A 27510-nucleotide genomic window follows, 5' to 3' on the forward strand; every position below is an offset into this window, starting at 1 on the left:
TTGTGAAATTGTTAGGCATCCACCTTAAAGCCTGGACCTCAGAAAAGTAATTTATTAGCTACTTACTTTGTATTTCTGTATATGGCAATTAATTTTGCTGTTGACAAACTCACATCAAAAAGAGCTTATGATCGAATCAGTCAAGTGTTTGCTAATAGATACCGAGTTTTGTATGGCGGCGTCACTATAATACCCACAAAAAGGCAACAAGCTATCGAACAAAGTGAGGATGTATTTGAATTAAATCGGATCAATCTTCCTGTGCTAAGTAAAACCTTCAGTTTAATGCAAAAATAATGAATTTATTTTTACCAGACCCTTATGTTCACACTCACACACATAAACGCAGATAGCTGCTCACTTGCGGTCTAAACGATATTTATGTCACTATTAGCCGTCTTCAAGTGTTGGCAAGCTTTTAAAAATTGCTGCGAGGAAAACTCATAAGCACAACTAATGTCCGAACGATGAGCAAGCTCACACACACACACACATGCACGCATGAATGTTATCAACGCTTACAGCCACATAGACAAGCACACACATCAGTAAGCCATGTCATCAGTGATATGAATCAAGTGTGCCATTTAAGGTCACTTGGGAGTGCAAAATAAATAGAATGAGATAGATTTTCCGGAAAAAAGCAAAGCCAAAGTATTTTATGTGGGAAAACGTATTGCGCACAAAATTTACTGCGGAAACGCAAGCTTCACTGCATCCGTTATTTTGTTTTAGTTTTCCGTCAATTTTTTGTCGTCGTCTTCGTGCTAATATGGTGCGCCAACATCATTAGTAGTGGCAACAAAAGCGCTGTGTGCGCCGGCTGCCATAGTGACTAACGCTTCACACGAGGCTTCAATATGTGTGGGTGGGTGTGTGTGTGTTTGTGCTGCTGCTGCTTGGCTTAGCTGCTTATTTGAGTTAGACGCGCTTTGTAGTTTCCGCTCATACTTCAAATCCTTAGCACATCCTTTTGCCTGACCTTCGCCGGGGTCGCGCACAAGTGGCGCGTGTAATTTGCGGTGCTGTTCAAGCGTCCATACACACACACCAACATACAGAGATGAATAACAGTCAACACACACACACTTACTATTGAGAGGAATAAAAGCGCTTGCTTGCAATCGGCCAGTCCATCAGCTGCTGCTCATGTGTCAGCAAGCTTAGCGAATCACCCGTCGCTGAGAGCTCGGCGCGCAATACAGCACACGTACTGTCTTGAGGGCATGGAACTGTACAAACACATGTTTGTTTCAGTGCGAGTGTGTGTGAGTGTGTGCGTGTTTGCTTTAGCTCAGAAGCCAATGCACGCTTGAGTGCTTGCAACAGCTGCTGCCGCTCAAATGTTTGCCAACGCCATTGTTTTTGCCGTTGTTGTTGTTGTGCTGCTGTCATGCTATTTTCTAAGATGCCACTTGCAAGTTAATGCGCAATGCGTCTGTCTGTCCGCGTGTCCGCCAGCCCGCCTACTTGCATGTGCATGTGCGTTTGCAGCCGCGTTCTTGGTATTTATCTTGAGGATTTAAGTTGTATGCTTTAGATAAACACACAAATACAGCACACATGTACACAAACACACATATTGCGCTTTATATGAACATACACACACAGCCGCCATACTATCCACACTCTTTTAGTAGCTTGATGAGCATGCGGGTCTATGCTTTCTCGTTGAGCTGCCGCTTAAGTTCTAAATCCTCTGCGTACTTTCGCGCTTATCTGTCGCTTACGCTTCCGTCGTCATTTGTCGGCCTCGCCTCCGCGCGCTCCCCTCTAGCGACCATTTAAACTCAAGTATTTCGTGTTCATTGAAACGCGCGCTCGGCCCTTGCTGCCGCTTACACCAGCGTGTTGCCCTCCAGCGCCGCGCCCTTTCGACTTTTGCCTCTTGGCTTATGGCCTGCGAAATGCTCATTATTTGTTTGTTGTTATTGGCCACACAATTGTTTCACCCGCCATTTGTTCGCATTAGCCGATCATTTTGTTTATTTTCACTTCTTTTTTTGGCTGGCAATATTTTGCACATTTAAGTTGCTATTGTTTGCACGTTTAGCTGGACGCTTCGCAACGGATATGGCGCTTAAGCGGAAGTGGAGCGGCAAGTGGAGTGGCTTTGTTAATTCATGGCAGGAATTCAATTTGAACGCAGGAATTTAAGATTTTATTCAATTTCGGTTATATATTGATATAGACGCAGCTGTAAAAAAAATCTACTAGTCTACTTTTAGGCACTCAGCCGCGTTCTTTGAATTTTTTGTACATCTTCGAGTGAGAAATTATTATCAATTGACTGAGTAAGATATTTATTGCTAAAAATAACTTCGTGGTTTAATTTCACGCCCAAGCAAAGGAGAGTCTCCAAGATAAAAGAGCGAAAGTTACGAAATCGAAACTGGGAACACTGACGGTAGGAAGCCTATTTAAGTTAGCTTGATCAAATTGGCAAAACATGTTTTCTGCCATCCGAAATATATTGCTATATGAAACTTCCACAGTTGAAAGTATTTTTTTTTGTATTTTTGTAAAGGGTTGCCACCTTTTGCAATTGAACTTTGCTAATAGTATTTTCTGCCATCCGAAATATATTGGGGCATGAAATTTTGTACAGTTGAAAGCATTTTTTTGTATTTTTTTATAAAGGGTTGCCACCTGTTCAAACATCTTGGTATATTAATTTCATGGAATAAAAGAAGTGGTTCAATGTGGGTGGCAAACAGAAGCGGATTAGAAAAAAATTATGACGAATATATTTTTAGAAAGAGTTGCCAGCTGTTTTAAAATTTTTGCGTCATAAAATTGATAACCTAAAATATTTGAAAAATGTTGCCACTTATTTTAAGTGTTAGTAGAATTAATTAAAAAATAATAATTATTTGTAACAATCTAAGCTGGTTAATGAAAAATGTACATATGTATCGTTGATTTTGTTTTTGGGAAGTTGCCAACTGTAAAAAAATTGTACGCCTTAAAATTGATAACATGAAGAAAATTTGCAATGCGAGTAAAACACTTATGACATTTTTGGGTAATTGCAGTTGGGAAAATATATGAACAGCGTTGCCACTTATTTTAAATTCTGGTATAATTCATTTGTTAAAAAAAAAATAAATTAATTAGTTATGCTTGTAGGCATAAATCTTAAGTGGTTTATGGAAATTTTATGACGAAAATATTTTCTGTAAGAGTTGCCAACTTTTTGATATTTTTTTTTAAGCCATAAAATGGAAAAGGTATTACCTAGGCTTAAAATATTGGTACTAAACTTGAGACTTTTTTGAATAATAGAAGTTGAAAAAATAATTGTGAAGGGTGGCAACCCTACCACCACCTACATTAAATTTTATTACAATTCGTTTGTAAAATAAAATAAAATAGATAAATTAGTTATTTAGGTGTGAAACTAAACCGATTTATGAAAAATTTATGTGTTTTGTTTTTTTTTTTTTTTTGTTTGGCCAGCTGAATAAAATTTTTAGCCTTAAATTAATGCAAAAGTGCTACAATATGGCTACCAAAGTACAACAGACAATAGGTTGCAGGGCAAAATCTCAATTTTAGAATCTAAGATGCTTTTGAGTGTTTTTTTGGTAGAGTTGCCAACTGCTTAAACTTTTTTACGCAAAATAAAACCGCTTGTGAAGATTTGGAGATATACATAAGTAGATACTTTTGAAAAAGTTGCTCCCTATTTTAATGTATATTTTGTTATAATAAAGAGGTGTGTTTTGAACATCTGGCAAGCCCAATATATAAAGATATCAAAAGATATTTGTAATAGGTCGGCATCAAGTGTAATAAATCGTATTAGAAGGAAAGTCACATAAGGGAAGCGGTTTTTTTTTTAAACTTCAAATGTGATGCCCGAAAAATTGCCCAAATTTCCTCAAAAAATAAATAAAGTTCCAGTGTTCCAGAAGTTTTTTTAGTAAACACCGCTTAAGTCTGGCAACTTTCCTCAATTTTCACTCAATATTCAATTACAGCAACAAATTTGGTATCAGTTTTTGCCCTTCACGCAACGCCCCTCGCACAGTCAGAAGTGTCAAAACCGCACAAATTTCACTTCATTCAATTTTCGTTGCTGCGACGAGTTGCCACTGTGGCTAACCGCCTGAAATCAACACATGCACAAAAGCAAAAAAAATGCTGGGCGGAAATTACAGCAAAAACAGCCGATCACCATTACACATCTGCCAGCAATCATCTGCAACATGAGCACATATGTATGGCACTTGCCATTTTTTTGCTGCCTGCCACATGTGGCGTGGCGTAGTCGTGTACCGTTATTTGTCGGTCGCTTCAAGTGACTGATGACAGAACAAATTGCAATTAGGCACAATAATGCGCGGCATAAACAGAAATTGTTTAGACACTTGTCGGCCAAAATGTGATTGTTGTAGCTTTTGTTGTCAGCGCTGTTGTCGTCGTTGTTGTTGGCTTACCCAGCCACCGTTCACAAATCCTTTTAGTCCGTTAAAGCTTTTCGGCTTGTTTGTGTTTACGCACTCAACGCGGTGTGCTTGTTATCTTGTTGTTGTTATTGTTGTTGTGTGGTGAGTGTGTTTTGCTGCCTTTTAGACAGCGGCAACATACCGCATATGCCACATGTGCCGCATGTCAACAGCCATTCGCTTAGCGCCGAGTTAATTAAGAGGTAAACAAAGCTCTGTAGCTCAGCTACTGTTGTTGTTGTTGTTTTCAGTGAAAGCATTGTTATTGCTTACCGGTTGCATGTGTGTGTGTGTGTGTGTTGGCCATAAAATCAAGTGCCAACCGACGGTTCCGTTGTCAATATTGGTCACATCGGTCGTATCGGTTGCATTCCCCGTGGTTATCCGCGCTACTTGCCCCAACTGCAACACCAGCCAGTGTAGCACTCTGCCGTTGCGAATTCTATCTCGCCGACCACACCTCTTCGGAGATCATGTGCCATTCAAATGGGCTTTTGTTGCATTTGTTGCCTTTGCAGTGGCGGCTTTGTGGCAACTGGCTGGGCGTGGAGTGTGACTGCATGCACGTTTGCGTGTGCATGTGTTTGTTGGTGTGTGTGGTGTGCGCACCTGGCATATCCTCCGACCGCAGTCGGCTTTGGTTGCCACGGTTGCCATCCCATTGGGGCGCCTCAATTGCATTTGTCTGCTTGCTCGCTGTCAATAGCTTAACGCAAAAACTTATTTGCCACAAACGTGAATGAGCAATCAAGCTTGTCTATGTATGTGCTTTCACTATGCGAAGTTTAAAGCTTGCATCCTTCGTGTTATTGATATGGGTGTGACCTTGAAGCGTTTCTGACATTTAATATTCGCTTCGTTTTAGTTTGAATTGCGGCTTTGTGAATGAGTTCTGTTCGTTGTTGTTGTTTTCGGTGATGTTTCAATACTCTTGCAACATGTTGCAACAACAAAAGTGGCGTATTTCATCTAACTGTTGTTGGTGACACTATTAAATATTCGAAATATACAAGTATATAGTGATCAATTCCGGGTTGATTTTACCATACATAACCAATCGTCAAGCCAGCTGTCAGTCCGTGCAACGGCAAACTTGAGTTGAAATCTATGCAGCATGCAAGCAGCTAAGATAGAAATCTCAAGAACGAAATGAAAAACGTGTTTTTGTTTCAAAATTAGTGAGCATCAGTTTATTTATATGGAAATATTGTATTACACCACACAACGCCATACTTCTCACCATCCATACACCGGAATACATACTTCAAATTTATTAGAAATGCAATAAATATCTAGCCAAAACTGGAACCACTTCTTCTCTGATACAGCCTTGATTTCAATCATGCCTCTTGCTTTACTGCTTAAATATCGCCATTTTTAGTTACATCACTTCTTTTCACATTACCTATAAATAAGAGATACAGATAATTAGAGAAATCTATGGAAAAAAATCCCGAAAAATTCTTCTAAACAGAACATGTGCATCTCCGTGACCAAATCTGATTTTTTATTGAAAATGTCGGGAAATATCTGAGTGGAATATCTGAAACATTAGTGGAATTCAGAGATAACCTTTATTGGCCTTGTGCTGACTATGTATGTAAGAAATCGGGTCAATATTTCCCCTAGCTTCCATAAAATCAATGTAAAGGTTTTCGGAATTCCGATAGACGTTATAATGCATTATCGGTTAATATGTCAGATTTATTCATGAAATCCGGACAGCAACTTTTTCTATTAATTATATGATCTCTGTGCCAAAAGCTGATTTTACAATGAAAATATCAGGAAAACTCTGAAAAGTATTATCGAAATTTAGCGAAAATTTGTACTGATAATAACTTTCCCTTGTGTCTTTTTGGACGCGGAATAAATAGAGAGATGTTCGGAAATTCTCCCATGCCCCATTTCAACGCCCCCACTTATTAAAAATAATCATTTTGATGATTTTCTTCTCAAAAACCGGCGATTTGGAACACATTTTTATTTTTCTAAATTTCTGGGTAAATCCAAATTTAAAATTTCTTTAATAAAAAGATGCCCCATGCGATTCTGCAAATTTCTGTATTTTTATATTTTCTCTACGACCAGTGGTTTAGAAGTTATAGGCATTTTTGTATTCGGCGGCTGCTTTCTACATGCTCCTGGTCGCCTGGTAGAAATCTGAGATTTTGGCACCAAATTGAATGCAATTTTCCTGCAGCGACGGCGGATGCACCAAAAATTTGCGTGGGGCATTGCATACGCAAAGGGGCCAAATTGGGAACACGGAAGTGGGACATACCCACGGACCGGAAACCGGAACAGGCCATCGACCGGAAATGAAATAACGGTACCACACTTCCGGTCTGGAACCCAAACCGGAAGTCATACACCGGAAACGGATCCAAATTTGACTTCCGTTTCCGCCCGGTGCCCGCTTCCGGAATATCACTTCCGGTTGTATTTCTAAACCGGGAATATGGTTCCATTTCCGGAAGTTCTTATCCGTTTCCGGTTCACGACTTCCGGAAATATGGATCCGTTTCCGGTTCGTGACTTCCGGTTTGGGATCCAGACCGGAAGTGCGGAACCGTTATTTCATGTCCGGTCGATGGCCTGTTCCGGTTTCCGGTCCGTGGGTATGTCCCACTTCCGTGTTCCCAATTTGGCCCCTTTGCGTATGCAATGCCCCACGCAAATTTTTGGTGCATCCGCCGTCGCTGCAGGAAAATTGCATTCAATTTGGTGCCAAAATCTCAGATTTCTACCAGGCGACCAGGAGCATGTAGAAAGCAGCCGCCGAATACAAAAATGCCTATAACTTCTAAACCACTGGTCGTAGAGAAAATATAAAAATACAGAAATTTGCAGAATCGCATGGGGCATCTTTTTATTAAAGAAATTTTAAATTTGGATTTACCCAGAAATTTAGAAAAATAAAAATGTGTTCCAAATCGCCGGTTTTTGAGAAGAAAATCATCAAAATGATTATTTTTAATAATTGGGGGCGTTGAAATGGGGCATGGGAGAATTTCCGAACATCTCTCTATTTATTCCGAGTTCAAAACTTTTAAATTCGAACAGTTTGACCATAAACGATTAGTTTTTGATGACAATATCCAACTTTTTGTTTGATAATTCTCTTTGACAATTAGGCAGTCCAGATCTGATGGGCCTAGATGTCATAAACATTAATGTCTAAAATTTGAATCGCGAACTCAGTGACGACTACACATTCGTTAAAAGCTGAGTTAGCAAAATTTGTACAAAAAATTTGGTCTATTGTTCCGCAAAACTTTCAACCAGTAAATAATATCGGAATAATATTTTCTCCACAGCAACAAGTGTGAGTCAAATGCTTCAAAAGTACTTTAAAACTCAAACAATCAGTTTTTATTTAAAAATCTAATGAGCTTTTCAACATACGAGTATTTTGCATATTTTTTAACAAAATAAATTTAAGTAAAACGAGAGAGAAAAAAACATTTCAATTTGCCATTGAGTGCATCCATTTCTGTGAAATTAACGCATTATAATAATGATGAGCTTTAAAATTATTTAAATGTTGCCATTAAAAGTAATATGTATACTCTCTCTCTCTCTCTCTCTTCCACTTTCAGCGCCGCATATAACCGTTTCTCGCGCATACAGGCAATTGTGAACTTGTGAAACACAATTAGGTACGTAATACATTGTTAATACAAGCACTTTAATGTTTATGGCAGTGCGAAATTTATAAGCTGCATAAATGTATGCAAATTAAATGCAACATTTGCGGTCATTAAGCGCAAAAAACGAACGGAAGAACGGAGATAATAATAAAAAGTATTAATTTGGAATTCCATAAATCAAATGTGCGCGTGAAAAAAGTGCGAAAATGGCAAAATGAACGCGAACGTGTGCGGACAAATTTAATAAATTGCCAAAGCGATTTTTGTTGCCGTCAAAAAGCCACCAACCCATACACCCATGCCGCGCCGCCAGCGTTTGTCTGTTGTAGTAGCAGTGACAGCGCAATCAAAAATAATTTATTTGACAATCCCAGACTCGAACACTCGGCGACTGCAAACAGTTGGGCTACACGCGTTGGAGTGTGCGACGGCATATGAAAGCCTGCGTTCCAAGCGAACGCTGTGTATGAGTGAGTGTGTGTTTGGGTACTGCGTGCTTGCCGGGAAATGTGAATGATTGAGTAGACATATTTCCACGGACTTTTGGGAATTTAACTGAAATTGAAACAGATTCGCGAATTGTCAGAAGGAACTTTAGGGCGCTGAAGAAGCACGAAGATTGGAACTATAACCGCCTGATTGTGAGTCTAACTCTCGCCAGGAGCCAAATGAGCTCGACTACTATAGCTTTGTTTCTATTTGCCACCTGGCGAGTCACGGTCCACGGATTTGAGACTACGGATTAGAACGGAACTAGAGGAAATGCGCAAATATAAAGGAAATATATAAAGCGATCCGGTTGTTAGTTGTGCTGAACTAAAGCCGAAACAGTCGGAGTCCATAATTTTTCTGCCTAGCACTGCGGAACTCACCAATGCCGCAAAAAATTTCAGTGCGAGTATTCGATACAAGCAAGGTAGATGCTCACAAATCAACAACAACTGCGTGAAATAGCTCTAGGCGGAGCTATAAAGATGCATTTTTCAAAAATAAATTTAGCTTAAGGCCTAAAGTCATTTCTGGTACTTGTATATTGACTAAAAACATAAAACATTTCATTCCATTTAGGAAAATTCTTTGAAGACTAAACTTCATTCCGAAAATGAAAAATAATCTAAATTTGGCTAAGCCAAGATAAACAAATTCTAACAGACGTTCTGCACTTATAAAACACGTCGACAAAATGAGCTCTCGATGCAAAGATAGACGGCCTAACTAGACACTGTCACATGTGGTGATCCTAAAGTTTATAGATGCCAAATTTTATCAATGTTGCAATGGTGAAAATGAGATGGAAAGCTCTAGACACTTTCAACTCCAAGATCCACCCTTCGCCAGACAAAGGTTGACGCACCTCTGTTGCCATGTTTTTTACGCGTCCGACGAAATGGTTGGAATTGGTGGATTCCTACAGCGCGTTCGTTCTTCCTAGGATCCTTCCTGTCCTATCCCCTCTCAAGGCAGTGGTTTATAATTTTATTTGCGGCCAAGGACTGCCAACTCTGCATCATTCGTCCAGAGACTCAGGGAACCATTCGTAACCGGAACGGACCCAGTTTTTTATCCGGCCAAGGACTGTCAACTTGGCAAAACTCTGCCGTTATAACAACAACATTACTTTAGGGGTGTCTTCTGACGCTACAACAACAAGAACATAGGTTTTTAGAAGTACCAATCGCCTTCAAAACGGAGCGATCAGGAAAATTTGGCTGCATAAGCTGGGCTTCCATAGGATTCCTAAACTTTCACGAAGATATCGTTGCAAAAAGCACCGTTACGTGTAGCGTAGACAATATTATTAACCGAATGCAGGTTTACAGGGTCTGAAACTCACTCTGAGTTACTCGAGTTTTGCTCTTCAGACAAATTGGCGTGCTCATATTAAACCCCCATCGCTGTTGCTGAATTGAAATACACTCGAATACAAAATGCTCCCTCCAGTCGGTACTTGGTACTACAAAAAAGCAACAACAGCAATAATGCAAATGGTTGATGGCAGCAACAAAGCCTGCGTCAGCGGACTACTTTCCTCCGTCTGTGATTGCAGCAAATATGGTTATCGCATAGAGTGCGCTGTCTGTCTGTCTGTCCGTGCGCTGAAGATATGCATTTCAAAGATGCCAACTCGCAACATGGCGAGGCACGCATATGAAAGACACCACATTGCGTATGCAGACACAGACAGACTGCCGTTGATGATGGATACGCTTCATTTCACTGGCGGCCACAGTGCGGTACAACGTGAGGCAAGTGCCACTGCGTCGTGCCACCCCGACTACAATACCCACACATATGCGTGACAGGATTTGATTAATGTGGCATGTAGCGGCATTAGGGTGTGTGTGAACACACTCACAGGCTGAGCGCAGGCAAGGCGGCCAGCGCAGCGTCAGACAGCCGACGAATCGGAAGTTAACGGCGCTCCGCATGGATGCACGCTGACAAATTTGCATATTAATTCGGCAGACTCCACTTGGTGGTTTAATTTCATTTCGCCACACACACACACACACTCACTTGCCACTTGCTGCATACAAAAAGCGCAGACAGACATGCAGCGCTCTGCTCATAAATATCAATAGCTAACGAGTCAGCTTATGCTAAGTTATGCAATGCTATGCGCTGCAAACTCTTTCCAGAACCTCAAGCGTTCTCAATTCATTTGCGCCGAAGAAAAATATTTTCCAAAGAGCCACAAGCGCTTCTACTGCAAGCAAGCACACTCACATGCATACACACACACATACTTACATGCAGGAAAAACATATGTTTTCACTATCTTTCAGCTGTTATTTCAGTGGCAAATTGCCGTTCTTCAGCGAGTTTGAGTTTGAGTGGGAAAGTGGCCAAGAGTTCCTCATGCAACGGCAGCGAAGTAGTATTGGTGCGTGTGTGTGTGTGTATGTGTGTCTGGCACCACGTAGTGGCTGTCAGCAGGGCAAAAGTCGTCAAAAGTAAAGCAAGTGCCGAGCAATTAAGGCGTGAAAGTAGACGGAGAGTAAGTATGATAACAAGGAGAAGAGTAAAGGAAGACGTAGAAGCGTGAGAAGAAGAAGTTGCAGAAGAAGTATAAGAACAAGCGGTAGGAGGTGTTTGAAAAACTTTTAGCAATGTGTTCGTGATTTATTTGCTTTGCCTTTTGAAGCGTGGCAATGTGCAAATAGTCAGTGTGTAAATGCTAAATCAAAATGTTATTTTTACTAGAATAAAAATGAGAAGAATTATGCGACTCAAACACAACTATTTGTAAGTAGATTGAAGCGTAGGCTTTAAATGTTTATGGAGAATGCATTTCTGGGCCCTTCACAAATACGAAAGATTCCTTTCATGAATTTGTTCGGTTATAGTTGTCCGATTTGAACAATTTTTTCTGAGTTTGCACCGCTGGCTTGAGCAATATTCCATGCCAAATTTCGTGAAGATATCTCGTCAAATAAAAGAGTTTTTGATAAATCTTGATTTTGATCTGTCAGTTTGTATGGGAGCATTATGCTATAGTGGTCCGATCTGAACAATTTTTCTTAAAATTGTATTGGTACCTTAGACTAGAACTCGTGCCAAATTCGGTGCAGATATCTCATCAAAGGAAAAAGTTGTCTATACAAGTAAGTGATTCTGATTGTTCAATTTGTATGGCAGCTATATGTTATATTTACCTGATATCAGCCATTCTGAGAAATAAGCAGCTTTTTGGTGGAAAAGGGACTCATGCAAAATTTCAGATCGATATCTTAAAACTGAAAGACTATATATCCTATACTTTACATAGTCTTCGATGTTTCCTTTTGGGAGTTATAAATATCCTGGTAAACTTATAATTCCTTGATCGGGGTAACAAAATTTAAAAAAAGTTCGGAGATTGATGAGAAAGGAATAATTTTAATACAGCAACAATTATCTAGGCCTTTCCAAGTTATGAATATCTTAGTTTAGTTTCTAGACTATGCAACAGCTCTATCTACCATCTCCTAGACAGGCTTTGATCCTTATGGTTGTTAAAAATTTTTGTGGCAAACAAATGGCAAAACCATATAACATTATTAGAAAGACGTCTGAGTACAGCAAATTGATATTCTGTCTTCATTGGCAAAACTGGAGTCATTTTGGACGATTCTCTGGAAACTGAAGTGTCTAAACTAAAAAAACGAAGTTTTAACTTATTAAATAGCTTGCTCCTCACTTTTAATTTGAGATCTCAAAGCCCCACAACTGCTTCGAACAACATCAAAAATTTTCTCCTTCAACCGGAGGGAGTAACTTTAACACATTGGCGGCCAGTTTACAACTGGTGATCACGACAAAAAACTACGTCCAGGTGCCAATGTATTACCGCTGATAAACGCCTAGGACAAATCGCAACATTTATTTTTTGCTTGGCACCTGGGAGTAGATTTTTATCGTGATCACCGATGCTACACTGGCAGTCAACGTGTTAATCCGTAAAACTATTAACTACTCTACTCCAAACACATGTCACTTAACGGAATCACCCGATTAAGTATTACTTCATGAATTAAGCACAAGTTCAAACAGAAACAGATGTATAATGTAATACTCGCCTAAAAGTAGGCAATACGAATAAAATATGGCCTACATTTGGGCGGATTGTGAGCTAATATGAACTGTTAGAGGAAAATGGATTAAAGAATAAGCAGTATTAAGGCAAAAATATTACCAATACAATAAGCATACTTTTTTTTTAATTTCAGAGACTTAGCAGCATTTTAGGCTTCATAAGCAAAACATAGTTTTTTGCGCATATTTAATTTATTTAAGCCTAACGGTTCAGCTACTTAGCAGTATATAACAAAACTAAGCATGCTACACCGTAGACTACAAGGCTAATTCAATTTTCGCAAAGAAAACAAATAAATTTTCACTTGCAGCTGTTGCATTTGTACTAACAGGGCTCCAACATATACCCCCTTCATATTATGTTTGTGCATAAAATCAACTAAAAACCTTGCTAAACTAAGTCGTATTGTATGGAGCCACAGCTGCAAATCTCCGCACAACGCATTTACATAGAAAACTTGCAACAAAGCAGCAAAAAACACCATGCGGGCTTAAAAGTTTTAATATCTGCGCTGATTTAATGGTTTCTCCAACTGCAAATATTCACTTCAAAGGCGATGCACGTACCTCCACACACACACCCATGTGTTTTATATTATTGTGTATTTGTAATATCATATGTGTGTTAAAATCTGCATGTGTGTTTGTGGGCTAAGCAGCGCCTAGAAGCATCAGTAAATCTGCTCAATTTTCACTTTTCGCACCAAAAGCAAAGTGCATGTGCTTGCATGTGTGTTTGTGTGAGCGAGAGTGTGTGGAATTTGCATTAGAAACACAGCTACTCGATTTGTGTTTGTCGTTGTACAGTTTTAGCTGCTAGTTGCTGTCTTTGCACAAATGCCAAGAATATACATACAAATATATATGTATATGTATATAAGTACTATATACATTAGGGTGCACGTTATTTCCTAAGTTGATGTCTTTTTGCAAGCGGTTGCAGGCTCTTTACTCTGCCCTCAGCAGGACACATTCATTTTGTCATTTGTGGTATATAAATAAATGATAAGCATGACGAGCTAAGTCGAGTCCACCTGTATATATGCGAATTAGTCACTGAGTCTTAGACTTAGCGATCTGAAATTTTGCTTCTGATCTTCTCTCTCCAAGAAACTGCTCATTTGTCGAAATCGCCGATATCGGACCACTATCGCATATGGCTGCCATACAAACTGAACGATCGGAATCAAGTTCTTGTAAGAAAACTTTTTCATTTGAGAAGATATCTTCACGATATTCGATATGAGTTATTCCCTAAGATAATGTTGCAATCTCCGGAGAAATTGTTTAGATCGAATTACCATAGCATATAGCTGCCATGCAAAATGAACTATAGCAATAAAGTTTGTGTATGGAGAGATCTTTTATTTCAAGAGATATCTTTAAGAAATTTTGCAGAGAATATCATCCAAGGTATCGCCACATTTTTGTAAGAAATCGTTCAGATCAGATCACTATATCATATGGCTGCCATAGAAATTGACTGACCAAAATTAAGTGCTTGTATGGACAACTTTTTCTTTTGATAAGATATCTTGACGAAATTTGGCACATGCTATTGTCTAAAGTAATGGCGTAATATGGAAAGAAAAAGTATAGATCGGATTACTATAGCATATAGCTGTCATACAAACTGGATGATGGTAAACAAATGCTTGTATGGAAAACGTTTGCATTTCCAGTGATATCTTCACGAAATTCGGCGCTGACAATTATGTGAGGCAGTTATGCAATCTCCGAAGAAATTGTTCAGATCGGAACACTATGGCATATACATAGCTGCCATACAAACTTACTAAGCGCAATTAACTTCTTGGCAGGCATCTTTTATATTTGTTTAGGGTATTATGTATAGTTTCGGTGAAACTGAAATTAATGTTTTGCCTTGTTTTTTCTATAAACGCATTCCTTTAAAAGTTAAATCCAGTTAAAATTAGTGAACTCGGCATGCATAGAGTACGCCGTGGCGTATGAGCAACACAGAATTTATAAAGCACTTGTATGAATGCGCAGTATATTTGATACATAACTTAAAATGCGTGTAACTTGTAAAGCAGGGGTTGTACGAAAAAAATTATTATGAAATTTTTTAAAACGTGTTAAATTTTGTAGTAGAATATCAACTTTTCATACTTATAGGATTACTATTTAATGGAAATTATCGAAAAATATTATATTAACTAAATACTAAGGATAATAAATATGATTTGAGCACATTTTAAATGAAAAATAAAGATCTTATTCACGTTGTATAATCTTCCTAAGACAGAAACTTAAACTTTAAAAACCTAAAAATAAATCAAAAATAATACACACCCCAATATACATACATATGTCAACATTTTCACATACATATGTATATTTATGCAGATATAGCAACATCCTCATACGCTTTCGTACATACTTTACACACATACATTTTACGCAAATATAATTTTGCTTTTAATATTGTTTGCACAAAACTAACTTTGCATCGTTATTAGTATATTTGCTTTTACCTTGTACGCATGTATATGTGTGTGTGTGCATGTATATCTTCATTTATGCGCGTGTATGTGTTTTGTCTTGTTGACTTTTACAGCGCCATTGGCAATTGTAATTTCATTTGCTACCGACTTGCCATTCACTTGTTTACGCCTGCGTGCGCTTGCGCCTGTGTGTATGCTACGCTTTATTTGTTTTACACATAATAACTTCGATTCGGCTGCTTGGCTGCTACACTTTGTCGATTATCTCCTCTGCATATACTAAGTAATAGCTCAAACGTGTGTACACACGTTGGTGCAAGTGTTGTTGTTGTAGAAATGTGTGTTAGTGTTTTATCTCTGGTGATTATTACCTCTTACAAGAGTCAAGCAAGCGCTATACATAGTTAGTTGTTAGCTTTAGCTTACTGCTGCTGTTTCTTCTGCCACTTCTTCTGCTTTCTCTACCTCTACTTTATCTTCTTCTGCTACTTCTTCTTCTTCTTCTTATATTTCCTTTGCTTCTTCTTCTTCTAAGTGGTAGTTGTTTAATGTAAGCATGTAGTTAACAGTTTGTGTAATCAATGTTTCCATGTTTCCATGTAATGAAATTCTCTCCTCAACTCTTCACACCCCTCGTCGCTTGTCCTGCTCAGTCGCTTGCATTCTACTCCACATTTCCATTACACACGACCATTATTTTAGTTGTTTGCCCTGATTTCGCTGGTTGTTTAGCAGTGTTGTTGTTTGTTTTTGTTGTTGCATTTTGTTATGCTTCATTGTGCTTGTGGTTAAGCGTGATTTTGTGCTATAATTCACAGTTAACAGCATATTTGTGCGAGTTCTTGGAGCAGAAATGTGCAAACTTAGCTAGACATACATACAAAAACAGAAAAAGCACACACTTATATACAAACATACATGCATACATCCATGCAAATAATGTATATGCATATATATCTATATTTAAATGTGACGCTTTACAACAAAAATTTCTACAAAATGCCACACAGTCAATATAGGAAGCAGAATGTAAAGCCCCAACTGCTTAGCACACACATTTGCAGTTATGTAAAAACAAACAATCGCACATACACATACTCTCCATGATTATGTTTGCCTACTCTCAGGCGCCGCTGGCTATTTGTTTGTGCACCTAAAACTGCTTACCAACACAGTTTGCCTTAATTTAATAAAGTCCATTGATTTTTCATGCTAATTTGCGGCAATTTTTTCTCTTCATCTTTAACCTAACCTCATTCGCCGCTTTTTACGCTTTCCACTCTCTACACTGCACCCTACTTACTTAGTTTTCAACGTGCTTTTTACCCTTCTTTCTTTATTAATCTCTAACACTTTTTCTTAGTCACTTAAATGTTGTAGTCTTCACCCTCACCCTCACACACGCGCCACAAATAAGGAAGCATTCGCTTTGGCAAGGCAAAAAGCGCTTACGCTTGTTGTTGTTGCAGCGCGCGCTGAGCGTAAAAGAAAAATCGAAAGTGGGTAGCGGTAAAATCGATTAGTAGCGTTTGATTAATTAACTGGCGCTTGGGTGGTAGCTTAGCTCGTTAGCGGAGTAATTTAGACGACAAAAGCACGAGCGATGCATATATGGAGGAATGATGTGGCGAATAGTGGCTGAGTGGGTATATGTAAGTATAATTTTCGTATAAATATAGAATTTTGGTGGAACTATTATTAGTGTAGTTGGCAAATGAGGGGTATAAATAGTAAGTTATTAAAAAAAAACTGTGACATATGGAAGATAATAGATTCGACCGGTACCGGATACTAAATAATCCAATGAGTTTTTTTAGATTTTCAATTAAAATTTGGATTAGTAGTTCAGACTATTTTTAGGAGTGTGCGTAATCTAAAAAAAAAAAAACAAAAACAAAACAAAAACGCGTTAACTAATCGAAGCTATAATATGCTTCACAAATAAAAGGTTTGTACGGCAGCTATGTATATGCTATAGTTAACCGATCTAACCATATTTTGAAAAAGTGTACCGTTGCCATAAAAAATAACTTTAGCCTAATTGGGTGAAGATATATTGACAATTAAAAAGGTTTTCCATACAAGTATTTGATTCCGATCATTCAGTTTGTATGGAAACTATATGCTATGGTTACCCGATTTGAAAAATATTTTGAAAGCTTGTAGCTTTGCCGTCAGTAACAACTCGAGCTTATTTTGGTGAAGCTCTTCAAGTCAAAAAGCACTTGATTCCGATGGCCCAGTTTGTATGACAGCTACATGCTAGAGTTGTCCGATCTACACAATTTCTTTGGAGATTACATTATTATCTTAGGCAATAATCCATGCCAAATTCCATGGAGATATCGCGTGCAAGAAAAAAGTTTTCCATACAAGCACTTAATGCCGACCGTTCAATTTGTATGACAGCTATAAGCTATAGAGGTCCGATAATGTCAATTCCGACAAATGAGCAGCTTCTTGATGAAAATTGGACAGGTGTACATACAATTTAGTTTGTTACGCCAGTCATTTAGTTTGGTTCATCGAAGTTTCCTTCTCGGTATTATGAATTATGTGGCAAACTTAGGATACCTTGTTTACGGCATAACAAATAAGGAGCAATATTAAATTTTCATCAGAGGTGCGACTGAGAGCGGGCGTCGGTTGTGCGTTGAGTTTGAAACCCGCTACGTAGAAATCACTCGCAATGAAAAGGAAACAACAGCCTCCCATGAAAGATGACGACCACGGCAAACATAGTACTATGATTTAAGGGCATACACCTGGAATGTCCGGTCCTTAAATGGGGAAGCTGCCGATGTCCAACTAGTTAATGTCCTCATAAAAGTAAAGACTGACATCAGCGCAAAAATGCGATGGACAGGACAAGGACGAAGACGAGTAGACCCTTGTGACATTTATTACAGTGGCCGTATAAAGGAGCGTAAATTCGGTGTGGGATTTGTGGTGGAAGAAATACTCAGTCCTCGAGTCTTGGCATTAACTCCGGTGGATGAGCGTCTTACCACAATCCGCATCAGAGCAAAGTTTTTCAATATAACACTGATTTGCTGTCACACCCGAAGGTGTAGAAGAACATTTATTACCGACTGGAGCGCGTTTATGACGACTGTCCCCGTCACGATTTGAAAATTGTGCTTGACCCAGGGCGAAACCTCTCCGAATGAATTGAGGCTGATCGACTTCGCAGGGGTCGAAATATCATTTTGTGATAGATAGACGACACATCTCCACTATCCTTGACGTGCGTACGCTGCGAGGACCTAATATCGATTAGGAATTCTATTTCGTAGTAGTGAGGATATGTGACCGCCCCTGTAAGCAAAGCATGGCCGTCAACAAACACGCTTGCACTCCTGCTCTCTGAAATCACTCGTCAGCAACTCAGTACAAGAGAACTGTGAGACAGCTTTTCAAGCTCCTTACGTACAGCTACAAGGGAAATCAATGGTTTTCGTAAAGGGCGAAAGGACAGCTGGTATGATGGAGTATGTTGAGTATGAAAGCAGACAGCCTCCTTGCAATATTGCTATCGACCATAATACGAGCAGCGACGGATAGATGTCGAGAGTTGAAGAGTGAGCGAGACGCACAAGCAAAAAAAAAAAAAAGAGTCCGGTATTATACCAAGTATCCTCTGGGTAGCCAAAGTGAGAAGGCGAACAATCCCTACTCAGGATTGTGCGCTTGGTTTGGCAACCGCAACCGAAAACGAGTTTAGACCCGCAGTTCCTTAGACACAGCTGTTCAGAAATCCTTAGAATAGTTATCGTTTACGCCATTTTGTAGGAAAAACATCGACTCGCTCTATTATATATGTATACATATAGCTATTCTGCTGGGTGTATTAAATTAGCAAACTAATTTTCCCTCTAATAGCGAAGGTGCAAAATGTTTTATTTCACTATCAACATCTCTAAAAAGCAGAAGTATAGAGTAGATGTATACATTTATTAGGGTAGATCCAAAGAAATAATATTTTCTTTGCTTGGTACGCTTAAAAATAGGTTATCAGTTATGAAATTTAAAGGAAAAAACAATTGTCTTAAAATAATCAAGCTACAAAAGTTAATAACTTTTAAACAGTTAGGCTTACAAAAAATCTTAAGAGACTTTTTTGTAGCGCGGTCAATTTACTACCAAATCTATGAAACGAGATATTTCTTCAAGAAGTTTTAAGCGAGATTTGAATTTTTCTATCTGATAGTAAGAAAAAAATAGAAAACTGTAAGGCAGAAGAGCTTTCCGTTGCAAGTAATAGTCATAGAGTCAGAGAGACTTTCTTGTAGGTGTCTAAAAAGCTTTTTAGTAAAGCACCAAGCGCAAAAAACTACTAAATTTTTTACACACCATAATAAATATACATATACATTTTCAAGTGTGCGTGTTTCTGTCTTGTTAGCCAGGGCGCGCATTTTTAGCAGCAATTTAGGCGAAAAACCGTATTTTTGGTGTTTCTTATTTGCCATTTGTGTTGAGACAGCTGTCATTCAGCGTCATAAATTCTTTGATTAACTAATGTAATTTGCCAGGTTTACAACTTTAATATTATGAATTATTAAGTTGGTTAACTGATGCAAAATTTATGATTTTTTTGTCGATATACTTTTTGGTTACTTAAATATGTATGTAGTTTTCTTAGTAAATATTAAAAAATAATAATTTTTACTGGCTAAGCTCGTAGTTTATATATTTCAAGTAAACTTTCAATGGGTCAGCTTTTTAATGAAAAACTCTGCAAAAATGTTGCAAATGTTAAAAAAAAAAAATTACCGTTAGTGTATTTGAGTGCTATATATTTGTCTAGAAACAAATATTTTTCATGACCTGTTCAAACAAAACACAATTTCTCAACCAGTTATTCTCCGAATGCCACAAAGCGGTCAGTGCGCCTGTTTGTAGGCTAAAAATCAATATAACATAGCTTTATAGAAGTGCTAGTTTTAACTTGCTTTCAGTTTCATTTTCATCTCTCAATTGCTGCTATGGTACTTCGCTTTGCGGTAAAAGCAATACGCGAGCAAAAATTATAAAAAGTTAAGCTGACAAACGACGAAGTGACGGAAAAGCGCACACCGCACAAAAAAACGGTGGAGCGTCAAAGAAGTAATTATCAAACTCGTGCTCGGCAAAATACACGGTCAAAGAGTGCTTTCAGTTTTTCGGCAGCATCGCGGCCTTGGCGCTGCAACTGTAAACTTAACTGTATTTGCACAAATTGTATGCAATTTCGCTTAAAAGCGAGCGGCGAGCGGCGAACTGGCGAAAATGTGGCAAGAAAATATAAAATTGTATGTACTACATATATATGTGTGTGTGCGATTAAGGTGCATTCGTACTTACGTTAGAGCTGAAATCCAGCAAAGTCAGTTAAATGCAAAGAGAATAATTAAAATTGCGCGAAATCTGCAATAAAAAAGACGGCGGTGCAACAGGCCATAAAATTAAACGCAACCAAGCGCTTCGTGATGCATTTTAATTATGAAATTTAACATTTTTATATTAATTTTTTTTACACTTGCAACATGTTGCACGAGAGTGTAATTTTGCCTAGCCGTATTGCGAGAACTGGAGATTTGGTGTTGTCTCTTTGTCAATTCATTTGTCTGTCCATGTAGTGGATTACTGAGAAAACACGGAGATATGTAGATGAAATTACAGGCACAAAATCCCTGTTACTCTCGGCTGGGTGAGGCAGTGTCACCATCTGCGCCAAAAAATGTATATGTCTCTGTTTTTTTCTTTAAAAAAGTAGGAAATCTCGAATTGGATCACCCTTTATATGGGTGTGTGCCGTGCGAACATCAAAAGAACCGCTGGTGTTGCGGTTAGTGGGAAAACATTTCAATTATCTATATTAACGGTTTAGTAAAAGAATAATGCGATATTAAAAATATTAAAAGTTTAAACAAAAATAGAATTATGGTATTTACAATTTTTTTTTTCTAAATATGGCAACTCAAGTTGAAGTTTTAAACTGGTAAAATTTTTAAAATATTTAAATTACTACAAATTGAAAAAATTAAGTTGCCATATTTATATTATAAAATATTTTCTTCACTTAATAATGTAGTTCGGGTTGTAATTTATAAAAATATCACAGTTTAAAACATATTAAAAGTATGGTTACTTAAAAAATATTTTTTATTAAATATTCCAACACGGGACGTACTATCTGAATATAAAATATTTAAATTTTAAAAATGTTGTGATTCCCACAATGTAAAAATAATTATGGAAAGAAAAATATATACTTTTTTACTAAATATCGCAAGGCTTGTTGAAATTATTAAATATGTTAATATTTCAAATGTATTAAATTCTGACAAAACTAAAAAATTTGGTAACTTAAAATTTATTTTTTTACTAAATGTGGCAACTCAGGTTGTAATGTTTGAAAATATAAATTTTTAAAATATAAGGATTCTTATAATGTAGAAAATTATTATAGTCAATGAAAATAATTTTTTTTACTAATACAAAAATTTTAAAAATATTATAATTCTTACAAATTGAAAAAAATTACGGTTATTTTAAAAAAATATATTTTTTTAGTAAATATGGCAACGCTTGCTGAAATTATTAAATACACTCATATTTCAAATGTACTAAATTCTAACTAAACTAAAAAAATAAGGTAGCTTAAAAAATTTTATTATTAAATATGGCAACACTTATTGAAACTGTAAAATATATTATTATTTAATATAATATATAATATTTTCAATATAGTAATTCTTGCACAATTAAAAAAACGGCAGGTTAAAATACATTATTTTTTTAACGAAATTTGGCAACTATTGTTGTAGTTTTGAAAAATACTAACATTTCAAAAATGAAAAATTGCTAAAAAAAATTAAAAAATGGCAAAATACACTTTTTTAAGTTTTTATTTTATTAAATACGGCAACTCTTGCTATAAGCCTTATGAATGCCTTCTAGTTAAATACTTGCTTGCATAACTTGTGCATAAACATTTTACTGGCAAAAATAAGCCAATAAATACGACCGCTGCATGTGCAGAGAATATTATTTGTGACCCTGAGCATAAATTTCAAATAATTCTCTTATTGAATGACCATCACATTCAATTTCATATGCACTAAACATGAAAAGGAATGCAAATAACCAATTTACGCACACACACAGACACACTCACATTTTGTAGGTACATGTACGGACCGTTATGCTGCGCCAATGCTGGGAGAATATGCTTAAAAATGCGAATTTAGTGCCCATTTCATTTGCTCTGACGACACTATTTCTTAACACACTATTTCATGCTTAGCGACCACATACAAACGTACACTCGCATAGAAGCACGCATACACTCACAGCGCTCGTTTTGATGTTACATAAATGCACACAAATAGCAAGACGGCCATCAACCATTTTTACGAGCAAAGCGTTGTTTACCTACACACACATACATAGACAGTCACATAAACATAAAAACATATAAGCACTTGAGTGTGCGTGCGCGTCTATGCATTTCAACACCAGCAAAGCGCTGCGCAGTGTTGGTGTAGTGGAAATTCGATACGCTTCCGTCCAATAAGCTTTCATAGCAGACAATTTCATTTTGTCCTCATTTTTCCATCGATGAAATATTCACGACGCTCAGCGACGGCAAGCGGAGAGGTGGCGAGGCGTAGAAGAGCGAGGGGCAAGCAACTAAATAAATAAATTGACAAAGTGTGGGTCGCCAAGTAAAAGCCATAGTGCAAATAAGACTAGACGAAGAATGCCATACACGCATACAAACAAACACATACACATACATATGTATATTCATTTCACACATCCATCCGTGTGTGCGCTTGTACTTGACTCTTTGCTTGGTCTGCGTTATACAAGTATGAACGACAACGGCAGCGTGATGGTTTAAGTTCTTTGCTGCTAGTCGCTACTCATAAACTATTTATGTGTATGTGTATGTGTTGGTAAATTTAAGTACGATACTTATGCGCGTATATAGTCATATACTTATGTAAATAGTTGGGTATGCTTGCTTCAAGTGGACGGGTAATAATCTAATATGCTTTTGTTACCGTTTACGATTGTTGTTGTTATTATTGTTGTTTTTGCATTAACATATAGCAATGAGCTTGTATAATATTTAGGTTAGTAATGTCATTTGTAGTTTTACAAATAAATATAACCATAAGCGTATGAATAATATTACGAAGAAGTGCCGCAAAGCAACGAAGTATGAGAAAGGAAAATAGAAAAATGTTGGCAATATTATATTTGACGGTTATTTGCATGGTGAGCGACGAAAGTAGAAATGCTGGTACAGCTACCTTTTACAGTAAGTTGATTGCTTAATCGAAAGGAAATGACTGTGGTGAAAATTTACTGTTATAAATGGTAATAAAAAACGACTTAAGTTTGAGGAAATTGATAAAAATTCACAATATTTTTTATAAAATAAATTTTTTTTAATTAAATAATTTTTTTCTAATTTAAATAATTTTTTTCATAAATGAAATATTTTTTTCTTTAAAAAAACTATATATACACTATTTTTTGAACATTTTTATTTGATAAAGTTCAACCCTTGAATGCAACAAATTTTTAAACCAAAATTAATTAAAATTCTTTATAAATATTTTAGTATATTAGTATATATTTCTAAAAGTTTTAATACATTTTATATACATCTATTTTATTTATAAAAAATTACTTTATACTATATATACTAATATATTTGTAAATTTGTTTTTATTATTTTTTTATTTTAAATTTGCTTGGCAACCCTGGGTATGTTAAACTATGTGATATGTTTTTTTGGAATTTTTTAAATTAAAAATCTTTTCTTTGAGTTGTATCAAAACTTTTTTTTTTAAATAAATTTGAACACATTTATTTCTGGCTTACATTTGGCAACCCTGCAATTGTTAAATTTAGTAATATATTTTCATTATCTATTTTTAACTAGGCTTTCTTTGCCGACTTTTAATAAAAGCATTTTTGTCCACCAAATTTGAAGAACTTTAGTTCTGATTGACAACTGGTAACCCTTTTTTTGTTAAATTGTTAATGTTATATATTTTTATTATATTTTTTCCTCCGACTTTTAAAAAAAGTAATTCGTTTTTAGTAAATTTTAGCAACTTTTGTTTGAAAATACATTTGGCAACCCGTTTCTGTTTAAATGTTGTGATATATTATCATTATATATTTTAAACTTCTATATTTTTCAATAAAAAACCTTTTTATGTAGTAAATTTTACAACTTTAATTCGGGAATATGTATATATGGCAACCCTGTTCATGTAAATATTTATATTTAATATTTTGTGATATTTGGCAACCCTGTTCAGAGAAAATTTTGCAATATACACAGCTTTCATATACATATATTCTACACATTCTAGATAAAACTTATTTTTTTACAAAATTTTAATTATTTTAGTTCCTTATAATACTTGGCAACCCTGTTAGTGTTAAAAATTGTGATGTATTTTAAATATATATTTTTAAATTCTATATTTTTCACTAAGGAAAGTTTTTCTTGTAGTAATTTTACCAAATATTTATGGCAACCCTGTTCATGTTATTTTTGATATTTTTTAGGTTCTGATACATTTTTAGTATCTATTTGAATTTTATATGTTTCTCATTGATATCTAATAATAGTATTTTAGCTATCAAATTCGAACAACCTTGGTGCGGAAATACATTTGGCAACCCTGTATTTGTTAAATTTTTTGATATATTTTCACAAACTAGCAAAAATTTATATTTTCTTCACTGAATTAAAATAAAATAATTTTTTAAAATAAATTTTAATTACTTTTGTTCTGGATAATATTTGGCAACTCAGTATTTGTTAAACTTTTCATTATCTATTTGAAATTAAAAAATTGTCATTGTGGCTTAACTTTCTTATATTTTTATTTTTTGAGAAAAAGTAAACTTATACCAAATTTTTGAAAAAAAGGATGGCAACCCTTTGTTCCAAGGAACATTTTCCGCAAGCGAATATGATTTTACTTCGAAAAAAATAAAAACATAATTTTTGGCATAAAAAATCTTAGCACCAGTAATTTTTAGCATACTATTTTTTGTAGATAGTTGGCAACCCTGTTTAATATTACTATAATATTCCAAAAAATTGCCTTCGGGCATATATTTTAGTGCTTCGACACTTATTTAACTTTATTTAACGAATTTGGCAACCCTATAATAAGCATACTAAGCATGCATGTTGGCAACCCTAGTTTTACGTATTTTAAAAACATGTTTTATAATTAAATGTTTACTGTTAAAAACATATTTTATGGCAACAAAGGACTTAGCAGTGCTTTGACTAAGCTCCAAAAATATGTTTACAAAAAGGAAATAAAAAATAAAGATGTTTGCTTATACATAGCTGCCTTGCTTTAATTTCCTAAATTTTTTAATATTTTGTATATATAAAAGATGCTTAAAATATTTTATTTTATCTAAGTCGCACTTTTTTACACAAAACTGAAACATTTTTACACAAAGTGCCAGAATAAATATAGACTACTGTCGAAAATTTTGCAAAACCAAAAAACGACGAACATGTGCTTTCCTAATTCGCTTCCCACTCGAGCACCAACTTTTGCAAAAGCAATTTCGCGTCGCTGCTGAACTTTAACAAACAAAGTTCCAAACTTAAAGTTTTAGATATAATATACATATATATATGTATGTGTGTGTGTGTATTTTTGGCCGTCAACTTCTCCACCGCCCTTGTGGAGCTTTATAGCTTTATGGCCACTAGTATTTGCGCAGACAGTAGAACGGCAAGGCAGGGAATACATAAAAAAATGTTGTTTTGTTCACAAAAATCTGCTTAACTAAGTGTGCATAATTCATAATTTAATTAAAAACCCAACCGAACGAAAAGCACACACACACATACAGACACAGTTACATGCACACATCCACATTTGCATTCGCTCGTTCAACCAGCAGCGACTGCAGCAGCGGAAGAAAACCTACAAAGCCGGCCGACTAAGGCAAAGGCGAGGCAAGGCAAAGCCAATGGAAAGTGAATGGCAGTCACACAACAACAACAATGACAACAAAGAGCATAAAAACACAAAAAAAACATATGCAATTATGCTACACAGATAACGCTCATAAAAATGTTTAAGCGGGGCTGGTGGCGCACAAATTGCGAGTAAGTGTGGTATGGAAGGCTGGGGAGAGGGTTGGTGGTGCTTGCAAAGGGTAAGCAATGTAGCTGGCGACCATGTTCGGTCCATTAAAAAGTTTAGCCCTGACTATGGATACACCCATTCATTTTAGTAAGTTTGCGGCCATGCATATGCCTGTTGTGTAGGTGTATGTATACATTTGTATATGACTATATAAGTGTGTGTGCATTTGTGTATCTTAGCTGTCTGCAATTTCGTACGTTTACACTTAAATATATACTTTACAATGGCGCTTTTAACCATTGGGTTGAGCATATTGTAAAATTAAATATGCGCCCAGTCTACAAAAGATCTGGAGCCCCGAAGACTTTACAACATTAAAGGCAAAGGCAAGCAAAAGCAATTTCCTACACAATTTTAGAGTTTCTTCTTCTAAAATTTGGACCGAATATCTAGAAAGTGCTAGGGTAGCAAGAAGCCATGACTAATTCTAAGGGGTTTCTTTCATGAAGGGAATTTGAAAATACAGTGCTAAAAGACAACCAATTGTCTTACAAACAATTCATTTACAGCGAAAGCTTATAGTGAAGGGCTCTATAAGAAATCTTTACCAAATTTTCATTTCATATGGTAACATTTTCTAACTCACATTAATACTTTTCGACTATTTTTCATGTAAATACAAAAATAAGTTTTCGGAACCACCCTGCATTAATAAATATTTTGGTAATCTGAAAGAAGGAACTAAATTCCGGTAGTTCTGCTGTAAGCTGCTAGTATTAACACCGTTAAAAAATATTAATACTATAAGACAGTACTTAATTACATATGTAGCTCTGGCCAGTTTTGCTAAAGCTTTGATCGAATTTAACGTTGCTTGGTGACTCTAGAAAAATATAGGATTCCCTGTATGGTAAAACTTGCTTTCGTTGTTATTTCATAGCAATGGATTTCAGATATAATTTCTAATTACATTGAAATTTCGTATATGTGGCAACCACGTTAAGCAATTTACGAAAAGAATCAACTATTTGGTCCAATTTTTTTTTTCAAAACACATTATTAGCAAACAACTGTCTCTAAGTTGCTTTTATAAATAAAATTTTAAAATTTTATTTTAAAAGAGTTGGCAACACTATGAAGAATAATTATCTTAAAAGATCGGAAGAGCATATATTTTCAATATTATTGTTTTCGATCTTTAATAAAATTTATAATTTTTAAT

The 27510-nt window shown here is 36.2% G+C and overlaps 2 protein-coding genes across 7 annotated transcripts in view; one reads left to right on the forward strand and one right to left on the reverse strand.

The window, feature by feature from the left end:
• Nucleotides 1–27510, reverse strand: part of LOC120767392 (protein eyes shut) — a 147627-nt gene that overhangs the window by 108357 nt on the left and 11760 nt on the right. The gene's annotated exons all lie outside the window — the stretch shown is intronic.
• The window catches only part of LOC120767393, a 156647-nt gene that overhangs the window by 106051 nt on the left and 23086 nt on the right, over nucleotides 1–27510 (forward strand). For 3 of the 4 annotated variants that reach the window (XM_040093409.1, XM_040093411.1, XM_040093412.1), the window contains one exon: nucleotides 8054–8113. The exons of the other annotated variant lie outside the window; for it this stretch is intronic. The gene's annotated coding sequence lies outside the window, so the exon portion shown is untranslated. The remainder of the gene's footprint in view (nucleotides 1–8053; nucleotides 8114–27510) is intronic. 4 annotated transcript variants of the gene reach the window in all.

The sequence above is a fragment of the Bactrocera tryoni genome, chromosome 2 (genome assembly GCF_016617805.1).
Source record: "Bactrocera tryoni isolate S06 chromosome 2, CSIRO_BtryS06_freeze2, whole genome shotgun sequence".
Taxonomy (NCBI): domain Eukaryota; kingdom Metazoa; phylum Arthropoda; class Insecta; order Diptera; family Tephritidae; genus Bactrocera; species Bactrocera tryoni.